The sequence below is a fragment of the Corvus moneduloides genome, chromosome 1, assembly GCF_009650955.1.
Source record: "Corvus moneduloides isolate bCorMon1 chromosome 1, bCorMon1.pri, whole genome shotgun sequence".
Classification (NCBI taxonomy): Eukaryota; Metazoa; Chordata; class Aves; order Passeriformes; family Corvidae; genus Corvus; species Corvus moneduloides.
In genome coordinates, this window is record NC_045476.1 from 164,555,961 (window position 1) to 164,568,633 (window position 12,673).

The following is a 12,673-nucleotide window of genomic DNA, read 5'->3' on the forward strand; positions in this document are numbered from 1 at the left end:
TGGCAGCTGCCTCATCCCTCTGCCTGAAGCATGAATCACCAGAGTTAAGTAACAAACCCATTTATGCATCAAGACACCATCACTGTCCAAGCAATCATTCTGTGCTTTTCAATGTGAAGCCCATTATTTGTAGATTCTGTTTATATTCATCTTTTCCCCCCTCTTTTCTTCCATTGTTTTTTTGTTGTTGTTGTTGTTGTTTTCCCTGTACCTTCTGGATGTTTTGCAAAACAATGAAAAAAACTTCAGAAGGGGGCTGGGATGTTAAGCAGAGGCAGAAAATATTTCCAAGCCTCCAAGAATTGTTATTTACTATTAATTTTAGGAGTTTCTGGGAAATCTCTCAGGGAACCACACCAAAGAATGTTTGGCAAGAACAATTGGTTTGCTAATAAGGTTCTGGGCCACCTGGTTGGTGTATTAATATCTTATAAATATATTTACACACCCCTACACATTTTAAAGCACCTGTTATTTTTACAAATATTTTCTTGGTGCTGCTCTTCTGTCTTTTTAGCACCTATTTCGTTCCTCTTGTCTATTGACAGTTATTAAATAAGTGGTTCCCGAATGTGTTTGGTTTATTCTGTGGAAAATGAAGTTTTGCTGGGTTGAAATAGCAGTGGGTGATCCATATTGGAAGGAAGATCTGGGGAAAGCACAGGCACTGCGAGTTTGTGGGGGCAGAGCAGGAGCTGCCAATGTTATTAAGGCTGGGAAAAGCAGCAGGACTTGAGCTGAACTGCAGCACTGCCATACCCAGGAATTGGCACAAAACAAATTTAGGACAAGACTTGTGTCTCTCACTGCTTGCTCCAAGACTCTCAGATGAGGTTTCTCCTGCTGCCTGGTCAGCTGTGTCCATGCAGGACACAACCATGGACATGGACAGTGCCCTCTCTTTTCCACACAGAGCTGAGGTGCTCTTATCAAGCTCAGAAAGTTCTGCCTTTAATAAATCCCTTTTTTTCTGGTTGGAAACTACTATTTGGTGAACACAGACCTCTGCTTTTCCAAAATTGCTCTGCAACTCCAAGCAAAATGCATCCAGGATGTTGCCCAGAGAAGCTGTGGCTGCCCCATCACTGGAAGTGTTCAAGGCCAGGTTGGACTGGGCTTGGAGCAACCTGGTCTAGCAGAAAATCCATGGCAGGGAGATGGGAATGAGATGATTTTTAAGGCCCAAACCATTCCAAGGTTCTAAGATCTCTCAGGTCTCTCTCTTTGATAACAGAGTCACTACAAAACACTAAAACATGGGTTTTCTCAGAAAAGAGTGATTTAAACTTGGGGAGAACTTAAATTCCACATCTGGGGTTTGTCCTCACTGGGCCTCCCTACCAGTGAGTTTGTGGGTATTTCACCACAGGGTAGATTGCAAATATTCACCCAGACCCAGATTATTTCTGCGTTCTTCCACCCAAGGTCTGTGTTTGCAATGCAGGGATACTGCACCTCACGACAGCAGAGCTGTTGTTCATAGCCTGAATTACTAAATTAAAAAAAAAAATGTAAAGAACCCCTAGTGCCACATCCCACCCCGAATGATGGACTGACAATCTCAGCATCTTTTAGACATCAGGCTTCAGGAGGGAGAGGGAAGGCTGTGTGACAGGCAGAGTTTGGCAGCTGGGCTTCATTAACTCTGTTTTTCAAAGCTGCATTTGTGTCTCCAGAATAACAATGAAGTTATCCCAGGCCTCGTATTCCATCCCCTCACAGCCATTGTGCCCTGTGTGCCATTATCTCTTTCTTTCCCTAACGCATTAAACTGCCATCAGAGAGGAGTTTTGCAAACATGGTTTGTTGCCTATTGGAGCCTTACATTTCAGAGGTGCTGCTGCTGCTGCTGCTGCATATTTTGTACAATTTCATTTTCAAGCGGTCCATTTTTTCCTAGTGGGCTCACTTGGGGGTCTGTTCAACCGGAGGGGAAAATGGAGCCGAGCAAACTTCCTGCTGAGAGACCTTTACAAACCTTAAGGAACCTTTCTCAGAAACAGGAGCTCCATGTTCTTAATGAGATCATTTTCATAAAAGCCTGCGGAAAGAGCAGAAAGAGAAAATAGTGACAGCAAAATAGAGATAATCACTAAAAATGCTTTTCAACTAAACCAGGAGCCCTCTTGGTGTAATGAGACAGAAAAATTTCAAGAAGCCTAAAGGAAGAGCATGTGTTTTGTTTTACACATCAGAGCCAAGTCAGGGTGTGAAAAGCAATCACATCTCAACCCTGCAGCTGGATGTCACTCCCGTGGTGCAGAGATGGGGAAAGAGTGGGGAAATGGGACAAAATCCCATCAAGGGCAGAGTTTGGTGCCAGGATGTCTCCAAGAGAAACTAACATCCGTGACAAATTTGATGTGCTGAGTTGCGTGGAAAATATCACCTCACTGTGCCTCCTTGTGGGTGATGCCCTGACCCCAATTAAAAAAGAGTGAATTCCACAAGAGGTGGTGAATCCATGCTGGCACAGAAAGGCCAGCACAGCTCTGGACAGGGACAGGAAGGTTAGGATAATTTGGTGGTAACTAATCACAGAATCACAGAATGGCTTGGAAATGGGTTGTAAAGGACCTTAAGGATCATCCAATTCCAACCCTCGTGCCTGGGCAGAGACACCTTCCACTATCCCAGGTCTCCAAGTCTCATCCAACCTGGCCTTGAACACTTCCAGGGATGGGGCAGCCACAGCTTATCTAGGCAGCCTGTGTCAGAGCCTCACCACTCTCACATGAAGAATTTCTTCCTAATCTCTAATCTAAACCTACTCTTCTCCATCTTAGAGCCATTTCCCCTTTTCTGTCACTCCAGGCCCTTGTAAAGTGTGTCTCTCCAATTTTTTGTTGGCTCCCATCAGGCACTGGAAGGCCACAATTAGATCACTCTGGAGCCTCCTCTTTTCCAGGCTGAACAATCCCAATTCTCTCATTTTTTCCTCACAGCAGAGCTGCCGCATCCCTCTGACCATCCTGGTACCTCCTCTGGACTAACTCCAACAGCTCTATGTCCTTCCTGTGCTAGATACAACATTCCAGGTGGGATCTCTCCACGCTGGAGCAGAGGGACAAAATTCCTTCCCTCACCTGCTGCCCACAGTTCTTTGGATGCAGCCCAGGACACAGTTGGCTTTCTGGGTTGCATGGATGTAATTCCATAACCTTTGAAAGCTGTTTCTGGCTGATGGCAGATGGATATTTGAGAAAGTACAGGCAGATCGGCCTGGAGTGGTAGGGAAACTAGAAAAGATGGGAGGAGGGAAAGCGGGGACAGAGGGATCGCCTGTCATCTGTCATGGCCAGAGCCTGAGACGCCCACGTGGGAGTGGTGATTAAACACTTGGCTGGTGGCATGAAATGACACCTCCAGCACATCTCTGCCCAACATGCCAGCAGGGTTTCACAGGCTGACACCATCCTGATGCCTCCAGGAGCCGGAGCATGAGGACAAGGAGGTGCCAGAGGAGATGTACAGAGGAACATCCAGCTCAAAACCCAGTCTGCAACATTTTCCATGAGTTAGTGCCTAAAAAAGAAAAAACAGCATGGTGTTATATCACCAGATGCTCTCCTGATCTCCAGAGATTTGTGGCCCAGGCCCTGCATGAACCAAAGCCAGAAGTTCCATATTTGCATGCTCTTCATGGAGTTTTTTTCCTCCATAGATCTTCCCAGTCATCTTTTAAACATTTTTACAATCTGGGGATCTATAAAATCCTATAGCATGGAGTTGCACAGATAACCAGACACTGTGAGGAAACTCCTTCTTTTTCTTTGTTCCAAGCTTGGCACTTGCTCTTTTCCAATGATAACCTTTAGTTCCTGCATCAGAAGAATCAATAAGCCATCAACCTCTAATGATTCCTCTCTAGATCCTAAAATACCCTTTCGTTCTCTAGATCCTATAATATCCTTCCCTTTACTGTTTCTTTTCCTTGACTGGTTAAACAAGGTTTACACAGCAATTCCCTGTGCAGAAGGGACTTTACTAATCCCTTCCACTGGTTAGTTTGTTGTTGGTTTTGTTTCACATCCTTCATGGGATGAAGGCACCAAAATCACCCCAAAGAGTAATCAAGATGCGAATGAAACAGGAGATTTTCCAGGCGGAATGAGGGCAGCAGGAGATATCCCAACTTCAGTCCTCTTTCCACTTCATTCTCTCCCGATGGAGCTCCAGCCCCAAGGTCTGAACTGAGCTGGAAAAACAGGTTTAATTTCTTCCTCTGCAATAAGGAGAAGTCTGATCTTCCAACTTCTTCCATGTGACACGTCAAACTGGCACCACAAGTCTGACTTCTGATGACTTTGCCCACAGACTTTCAGTTCTGATGTTTCACCAGCTGAAAAAGCCAAGTTCCCAGCAAGTCAGCTCCTCAAATTTCTAATTTAACTGCAATGTAGCACTTCCTTCAAGGCTTGTTCTCTATCAGATCCTTCACTTCATCCTTTCCACCAACACTGCTGAGCATTTGCAATGCAGCAGTGTAGCTCAGCTTTCCACAGGAATTTTGTACCCAGCTGAAGCTCGAGTATTTCCAGCAAGGCAGAGTGGGCTGTCAAATACCACAGTTTCCATGTTGGGATCATTTCTTCCTGTCTGAGGAAAGCTGGTGGGAAGCCACTTTCCTGGGCAAGAAGAAAGCTGGTGAAGCAAAAATGGGACAGCTGGAAGGGCAGAGCTAAGTCCCAAGTGAGCCAGGCTTCCACATCTTCCCTTTCCTAGGGAGAACCTGCACATGGACCCTTGTCACCCACTGAGAGGGTGATGTCACCTCTATGGGGTGACAGCTTAGTTCAGCCTCTGAGAAAACTCTGAAGTCTCCAACTTCAAAAGTTCCTCTTCCTCTGGATTCTGGAGTGAATCCGGAGGAGACCATGGAGATGTTCCAAGGGCTGGAGCCCCTCTGCTCTGGAGCCAGGCTGGGAGAGCTGGGGATGTTCAACTTGTAGAAGGCTCCAGGGAGACCTTAGAGCCCCTTCCAGTGCCTAAAGGGGCTCCAGGAGAGTTGAAGAGGGACTTGGGACAAGGGATGAAGTGACAGGAAAAGGGGGAATGGCTTTAAATTGACAAAAGACAGGGATGGACTGAATATTAGGAAGAAATTCCTGGCTGAGAGGGTGGTGAGGCCCTGGCAGAGGTTGCCCAGAGAAGCTGTGGCTGCCCCATCCCTGGAAGTGTTCAAGGCCAGGTTGGATGGGGCTTGGATCAACCTGGTCTAGCAGAAGGTGTCCAGGGGGTGGAACTGGTCCTTTAAAGTCCTTTCCATCCCAAACCATTCCATGTTTCCATGAAGACCAGCTTGGCCAGGTGTTACCACTGCAAACGTGGCTGCAAGAATAATTCCAGTCCTGGGTTTTTATCCACCACAGCCATTCTCATTCAAAGACCTTTGATAATTGTTGACCTTTTTGGTGTCTGGTAGTTGATGTTTGGGCCAGGTGTTTAAACACTAAAAAGAGGCAAGTGTCCACTGAGCCAGTTTGAATGGTAAAAGTTTGAAAGCTCATTGTGTTCCAACAGGTTTTGGGAAAATCTGAGCTTCAGCAGAGCTGAAGTAGCTCAGCTGGGAGAGCGTTAGACTGAAGATCTAAAGGTCCCTGGTTCAATCCCAGGCTTCAGCAGCCTTTTCCTGCAATTTTGTGGGCCCAGGGCTGGGCTTTCCAGTACAAGAGAGAGACCTGGACATCCCAGAGAGATCCAGCCAAGGGCCAGCAGGACTGGAAAGGACTGGAGGGGACTGGAGCATCTCTGGTGTGGGGAAAGGATGAGGAACTGGGACTGCTGGCCTTGAGAGAGTGTGGAATTCCCCTTCTTGACATATTCCCAAGTGACCTGGAAGTGGTCCTGGAGGAGTGGCTGTAGGTTCTGCTTGAGCAGGGACCTCCATGAGGTCCCTTTGGACCTCAACCAGTCTGAGCCTGTGACACAGGGACAGGGTTTTACAATTCAACTTTTTCAGCAAAAAAGTGAGATAAAGGGATTTTTGTTCCTTCCACTGCCTGTTCCCAGTCCTATGCTATGGACTGCCCTGAGAAGAGGTAGAAAGGTTGACCCTGGCTTTTATTTGGTGCTCTTTTTTGGGGTGTAATGGCAAGGCTGTAATGGCAAGCAGGAAATCAAAACTCTTTTTTTGGGAAAAAGAAAAAACACCCTACCCAAGAGAGTGATTTTTAGCATCAATCACAACTGACCTTGAAGCAGCCCCTCTCCCTGAAATTTGTATTTTCCAGGCTGAAGAGTTCCAGTGTGTTTACCTGTTGTTTATAGGGAAACAAATCCCAATATCAGAGCTGAATTAGCTCAGCTGGGAGAGCATTAGACCGAAGATCTAAAGGTCCCTGGTTCAGTCCTGGGTTTCAGCAATGTTTTAGGAGTTGGAATCAATGACGCATCCTTGGAAGGATGCTCTGGCTTAGTTGACAAGGATGTGATGGGTCAAAGTTTGGACTCTATCTTGGAATCTTTTGCTGTCTTAATGGTTCTGTGATTTCATCCTTGTGGATCCCTTCCAGGTCAAGGTATTCCATGACTCTCCAATGAAGTTTTCTACTTTTTCTGGACCATTTCCTATTTTTACCCTAACCTTTATCAAATGATGGTGTTCAATGTGCAGACATCCCACCAAACTGAGTAACTCTGCTTTCTGTTTGTTCCTCTGTCCCTTTCTAATTCCTGTCCCATGGAGTGCTTCAGGCAAACACCAAAGACAGGACATGAAATGCCAGTTGTCCAAAAAGAGAAGTGAGAAACAGCAAACTCTGACCTTCTCAAGATCAACCCCAATGCTCATCCAATCTCTTCTTCATGGCAGGACAGGGACTCCTCTTTCTCCTTTTCCTTCTCATGGTGCTCTAAAAGCTGTGGGCATCAGGCTGTCTGATCCTGCAGCAATCCAGGAAATGACTTCCCTAACCAGGATGGGATTAAAATAACAAACATCATCACCTGCTTGAGCCTTGAAGAGATACCAGGGGTCTTGCTGGGGAAATGGCTCTGCCAAGAGCCACCACCCAAATATAACGCCGAAAACATGGCACCACAGACATGACACCACAAATACAACATCACAAATGCAGCAGCTGCTCACCCACAGTGGACATTTGAAGACCTGGTGCCCTCAGGCAGGATCATCTGGCTCAGGGATGCACCAGCTGGAAATTAGCCTTTACTCCAGCTGTCTTTGCCTGGATTTAATTTAGGCAGGAGCCTCCTGGTCCCTAAACTGGATCAAAGTAGGTCAGAACTCCCTGTGTGGTCCATGTGCAGGACTAAATTATATCAAATTTTGTCCATGTCTTGGGCCTCATTTTGTTATGAAAACAGAGCTCAGGTGTTATGAACACCCCAAATATTGCCCCCAGATTTGAGAGCAGGTCACGCACTGTGCTGATGGTCTCTGACTGCGTTAGCCCCCTGGAGAAAGGCAGCCCTGAGCCCCGAGGGCAGAGGCAAATCCCATACCAGAGACACTGATCTGATGGTGACCTTAATGGCTTAAACGTGACAATCTGTGCCATCCCAGACAATGCCCAGACACAGTTCCCTGCATAGCAGGAGCCAGGGACTACTCCCAGGAAGTGGTTTTGACATAATAGGTCTATTTTTGAAGAAAGACCGAGAATTGTGATTGTTCAGACTGGGGAAGAGAAGGTTTGGAGAGACCTCTAGAAACCCTTTCAGTGCCTGAAGGGGCTCCAAGAGAGCTGGAGAGGCACTTGGGACAAGGGATGGAGTGACAGGACACAAGGAATGGCTTCCCACTGCCAGAGAGCAGGGTTAGATGGGATATGGGGGAGAAATTCTTCCCTGTGGTGTTGGTGGTAAGACACTGGTACATATTTCCCAGAGAAGCTGTGGCTGCCTCATCCCTGGAAATGTTTGGCCAAGCTGGATGAGGCTTTGAACAACTTGGTCTAGTGGAAGGAGTCCCTGCCCATGGCAGTGATGCCTTTTCCTGGTCTTAAAATCAAGAGTCATACACGGTTAGAAGGGGAAAAGGGATTTTACCTTTGTATTTATTTTTAAGGATCCTTAGGTGTACACGTCCAGGTTATATGCATCGAGATGCACCCCGCTGAGTCTATCCCCCCAACATCAGGTATAACATTATAGGTTTTACTAATTAGCATATCTATCAAAGATTCCCCAATGAGAGGCTCAAGTGAGCCCCCCTCCCCAAGGAGCCTTCTCCTGGGTGGTTCTATCCTGGTTTACAGAATGTGTTCTGGAGAGGACCTTGGGGTCTGGGGCACACTGATCCCTACCTACGAAGCTTCTAAAATGTTGAGTCTCTTAGCTTGACAAACAAGTCCAAGAATGTAGGCAAAAAGCACTAAGAATACAGAAGTTGTAAAAAGGTATAACAGGGTTATAAAAGAAAAGGCAAAAATCTTCATGGCATCAGCAGGGGGTTGGAACTACAGGATTTTAAGGTCCCTTCCAATCCAAACCATTCCATGAATCTGTGATTCTGAGATTTCTGTTGGGGTGGAGAGGGGATGAGGTTTTAGCCCTGCCAGATGGGTTTAGTCCTAACAAACAGGACAGACCAGTTCTATTTCCTCTGGGCACTGTAACACCCCGTGCAGGGGACCTGTTCCCACTCCTCACTGGGTCTCTGCTCACAGCCAGCACCAGGGGATGCCCACTCAGAGCCGGCACCGTTGAGCCCATGGAGGTGACAGCAACATCTGGGCTTGTTCGCCTCAAACACAGGTTCAGCACATGGAGGTAACTCCAACGAAATTGTTTTCAAGCCTGACCCACAGCTGGTGCGAAGGCAAAGGAAAGGCCCTCGCTGGTGCCAGCACTCGGGATTCATGTTGCCTCTGCAGGACACACAGAAATCCCACAGACCACAACGCAGCTGTTAGAGGAGATGAGAGAAGTTTTTTTTACTTCTCCTGACAACTCGTTCCCCTCCTGGCTGAAACAGCTTTGACTCACACCTCAGCGCCAGAAGTTGCCAAGTTTCCCTGGATTTGGCTCAGAGAAGGGTTAAAACCTGCCCGTGCTCCTGGGGAGGCTGCGAGGGAAGGAGCGGGATGAATAACTGCGGTGGGCGGTAGGAGCGCGGGGGCGGCTGCCCTGCCAGCACCTTCTCCAGCCCCCTCACACTCCGCTCCCTCCCCTCACCCCCGCTCAGGCCCCTCCAGGGCCCCCACACCGATCAATCAGCGCACGGCAGATCCCAAAAAACATCTTTTCCCTAGCCCCTGCTCGAACCCGCGGCTCTCCGCCACAAACAGTTCTGCCGGTGCCCTTTGGTTCTGATTCTCTGCCTTTTATTCCGGTGATTTCTGCTTCTTTCTCTTAATGCTTTCAGTCCTGGTTTGCTGCTGCTGTCCTTCTTCCCCATCCTCGTGAGCTTCCCTCTTCACCTTTCCCACCAAGAGCATGGGCATGGATCAATCCACACGCAGGGATCGATCCTCACTCACCCACCCTGACCTCACAGCACCAGAGCTGCATCTCACTGCTGATGAGATGAAAAGCCTGAATGGAAAGACCAGGCAGATAAATATATGGGAAATCCTCAGCAGGAGATTAAAATCTTTTACTCCAGGAAAAAAAAAAAAGGAAAAAAAAGAAGCACCAAATAAAAACCAGGAAAGTCAGATTTTGCTGATTGTTTTTCTGATAGTTTGCATTCCCACAGAGTGATTTTGCTTTTGCTTTCTTTTTCATTAAATCATAGAATGGTTTGGGTTGGAAGGGACCATAAATATCACATAATTCCAGCCCCCCCTGCCACAGGCAGGGGCACCTTCCACTAGACCAGGTTGCTCAGATCTACTTTAATATATGGGATAATTGCACATCTGCTTTGTGCCTTGCTCTGCCAATGGCTGGCACAAGGAAAAGTCAATTCCCTCACTCATGTCTCAGTTTCACCCCTCAGAAAATTGGGCAAAGTTCTCCAGAATCCTGGGGAAAGCACTCTGGGATCCACCAGAGGGATCTCGCCATGGCAGAGGCAGCACATGCAGACAAGAAAAGACACTGCCAGCCCTGAAGATTAATTTTCTAAATTACAAGGCAGCTACAAGATGAGGGAAAAGAGAGGATTATTATTCGCATGCCTTGGGAGCAATAATCCTGCGATTACCACTCCAGACACAAAGACATTAGGGGTTGGTTTGTGCAGCAGCATGGAGCTCTCGGAGCCGTGCCAGGAACATGCAGCTCATGCTGGGCTGGGAAGGGAACTCTCATTGTTGGGGGATGGAGCCCAGTCCTGCTCACATCAGGAGAAGGATCCAGCAGTGGGAGGCAGGAGCTGCCATCCAGACCCTCTGACAGCAGATTAGGTTCAGTTTTGTCCTCTCTCGTCCCACCTGAGCAGCTCAGGTTGGCCCCCAACATTTTGGTGGCTGAAGGCTGAGTTGAGGTCTGAGGCACCAAAAATCCTGAATGACTTTAGAGGGATCCTGGGATAACCAAGGTTTTTATGACTAAGGAGAAGTTTCGCCCCAGGGAGCCTCAGGAAGAATTCCATGACCTAGGAGCTCACCCTGCACCATCCAGAGGGGAGTCCAGCTGCTCCTATGAGCTCAGCTTTTCCAAAAACTGAGCTTAGGGCTGTAAATCCATCCCTGCCTGCCTTTAGCAGTGGGAATTGTCTGGATCTCTGGAAAAGCACAGGGTCTGAGTTCAGCTGGTGAAGATGATGTTGCAGGTGACTTATGCAGAGCAAATATGACTTGGAGCTCCTCTGCTCCAGAGCCAGGCTGGGAGAGCTGGGAATGTCCAGCCTGGAGAAGGGAAGGATCCAGGGAGAGCTCAGAGCCCCTTCCAGTGCCTAAAGCAGCTCCAGGAGAGCTGGAGAGGGACTTGGGACAAGGGATGGAGGGACAGGAAAAGGGAAACATCTTTAAATTGATAGGGGGCAGGGCTAGATGGGATATTGGGAAGGAATTCTTCCCTGGGAGGGTGGTGAGTCCCTGGCACAGATTGCCCAGAGAAGCCGTGGCTGCTCCATCCCTGGAAGTGTCCAAGGCCAGGTTGGATGGAACTTGGAGCAGCCTGGGACAGTGGAAGGTGTCCCTGCCCATGGCAGGGAGGTGGAACTGGGTGATCTTTGAGGTCCCTTCCAACCCAAACCATTCTAGGATTCTATGATTTATTCTATATGTGCATCAGAACACTTCTTTCACTCAGGTCATCCAACAAAACCCTGGAAAAAATTGATTTAGGATTTCTCTCGTTGTCTAAGCTGTGTCTTAAAATGGGATGTGGACACATACCATGAAAAAAAAAAGCAAATTAAAAACAAACAAACAAACAAAACACAAAAAAAACCCACAAAAAACCAAAACCAAACAAAAAACCCAAACCAAACAAAAAAAATCAACCACACACAAAAAACCAAAACCAAACAACAATAAAAAACCCCTAACAAAAACAAAAAAAAAAAGACAAAAAATTCAAATGCAACAACTGTTCAGGACTTGCTCTGAACAACAAACACTAAAACTGGAGAATAAAAAAATGCTTTTTAGACCCAGCTCAGTTCCTCACAGGCACTAAAGTAAAAAGACTGTCAAAATACCTTTAAAAGGTCATGGCTTTACTATCTGTGGCCGATTAATTAAATAAAATTGAGGTAATTAATGAGGCTGTTAACTTTTGGGGTATGGGTTCTCCTTTCTCTTAGGTTTGAATAGCAAAACCTAATTCTAGTTATGACTGCAGGGTGCAAGTGGAGGAAAAGGAGAGAACGTGAAGCACTGCTCATTCCAAGGGGAAGTAGGCTATTTAAATATGCAAATTGTGCTCAGAAAAGCGGAGAGAAATAGGATTGTGGAGCTTCCTGCTGTCGCTTATTAGATACGGAGATTTTTATTCCCCTGCCCAGGGTGGGATTCAGACTGGGACAAGAGTAAAAACTCTTCTGGCAGCTTCTGGGAGCATCCAGGAGGTGACAGCTTGGGGAGAGTTTGAAATTCCACGCAGAAAGGTGGGTGGATTTCAGTTTGGTTCCTAACAAGTATCTACAGCACAGAAAACATCCTTGGCAAAATGCTGCAAATTCGGGAAAGTACTTAATGTAAAAATATATGAGGATCCAGTAGAGAAGTGATTTTAATTACTCTACAGCATGTAAGGCTTTAAACTACACTTAGATCAGCTCTTTAAGCTCCTTGACTTGTGCCACACCGGTTGGAAACGTCTCTTTTGCTTTCAAAATTCAATTTTGTCTTTTAATCCCTCATTCCAAGCAGTTGGAAATATTTAGGAGAAAGCTTGACCTGCTGAGTTGTTTTTTTTTCATGGGGAAAAAAGAAAAAAAAGGAGATCTGAGAACACTTCAAGTCCCAGACAAGCAGCAAAAGGATAAAATTAGGAATTAAAAGACAGTAGGAAGAAATTCAAAAATGACTTCATAATGAGCAATATCCCTGTCTGTGGTCAGAAGATGCTGGGCAGGTGTCCCATCCCCCAGGGATTTTGGTGGAGCTGATTCCTCATTCCCATTTCTTTCACCCTGACACGGGGAAACTCCTCGAGTTGTTTCGCATCGGTGCCTCTGCCTCCGGTATTTTCATGCCAGCCTGGTTCCGTGGGTGATTCTCTGCTCCAGTTTTCAAGCAGAAGTTCTCACGAATTGATGGAGGAGGCTTTGGCACCTCCACAGGAGGAGCGAGAGAGGGAGAATTTTATGGAGGAG

At 46.9% G+C, this 12,673-nt stretch overlaps 1 non-coding gene across 1 annotated transcript; it reads left to right on the forward strand.

Moving 5' to 3' along the window:
* The first annotated feature begins 5,551 nt into the window (after positions 1-5,551).
* Positions 5,552-5,624, forward strand: TRNAF-GAA. Its single transcript has one exon. It is a non-coding gene; the product is annotated as a tRNA-Phe (tRNA).
* The last annotated feature ends 7,049 nt before the right edge of the window (positions 5,625-12,673 follow it).